Here is a 1,270-nt window from a genome sequence, read left to right on the forward strand (position 1 = left end):
GTTTGCCCCAAATGAGCATTTTATTAAAACATAGATTTTTAGGGGATTTGTTTGGCCTTTTATTAAATATTACTTTTTACATATATAATTTTGCGTCCCTCTGAAGAAGAGAGTTTGGATGACATCACTGGCATCTGGCGCTGAGTTACATCGTTTTGCACTTAAGTGTGTCTTGATCCACAGAGTCATTGTGGGAAATCCTGTACAATTTTAGGCCTGGCGAGAACTTGGCTGGTCAGAGAACGTGAATGTGCAAGTCTGTGAGGTTTCCTCTAATTGTAGGGGTGCTTCCATATGATAGGCGAGGCTTGCTATTTCTATAATAAAGCATATTTTTAAAAAATGTATTAATATGTCAATGAAGTCTCTAAATTAAAGGTTTGAACTTGTTTTCTGATACCCCACTCTAGTTATTAACATTGCGAGCCAACAAAAACTATTAAGAAACACATACTGTATATTATACAGTTATTACATATGACCAGTACAGTACATCAGGATTTCATATTAGACTTTCATCTTTTATATTATACATTCAAATTAAATTAAACTTTTCATGTAATACAGTGCTATTTTAAAAATGGGAAATATTATGTTTTATTTACACTGTTTTCAAATACAGGGTATATGACTTAATAAACAGAATATCAGAAATTTACTATTATAATGTTTTTTTTAATAGAGATCTTTGACAGTTACCACCAAAAGCGTGAAATCTCAGTAGTCTATGAATTCCCCTTACACTGGGTGAAATTAAAAGTTTGCATCAGTAAGTAAAGTAAACAGGTTAAGTAAGTAGTAAGTAGCAAGATTGGTAAGTAAACAAAATCTAAATGAATCAGGAACACTCAGTATTCTGTCAATATTTTCAATAAGAAATTATGCTATTGTGCTTTGCTGTTTCTGTGAACACTTTGGGGTTATTTAGCTAGAATGATCAGAAACAGTACTGAAAACTTCCAGTAGGAAATCAATTAGGGTTATGAACCCTTTTCCATTCTATTTTCCCTGGGATTCTAAGAGACTTTCCAGATTTCAGGAGGGACTTTATATTGAATACATATTAGATTTGTCTATAACTCACTCCTTTTAGATTCTCTTATGAACAACAACTTTCATTGTAGTACATCCAGATTATTCAAATTTTCATTGAAAATCTAATGTATTAACCTACTATAAGTATTTTTTAGCTTTTTGTGTATCCACAACATTGCACTCAATGTCTTATGCAGAAATTTAAATATTTTTTTCTCTTCACTCTAAGCAGTCA

Source organism: Atractosteus spatula, chromosome 11 (assembly GCF_055471065.1).
Source record: "Atractosteus spatula isolate fAtrSpa1 chromosome 11, fAtrSpa1.hap1, whole genome shotgun sequence".
NCBI classification, from domain to species: domain Eukaryota; kingdom Metazoa; phylum Chordata; class Actinopteri; order Semionotiformes; family Lepisosteidae; genus Atractosteus; species Atractosteus spatula.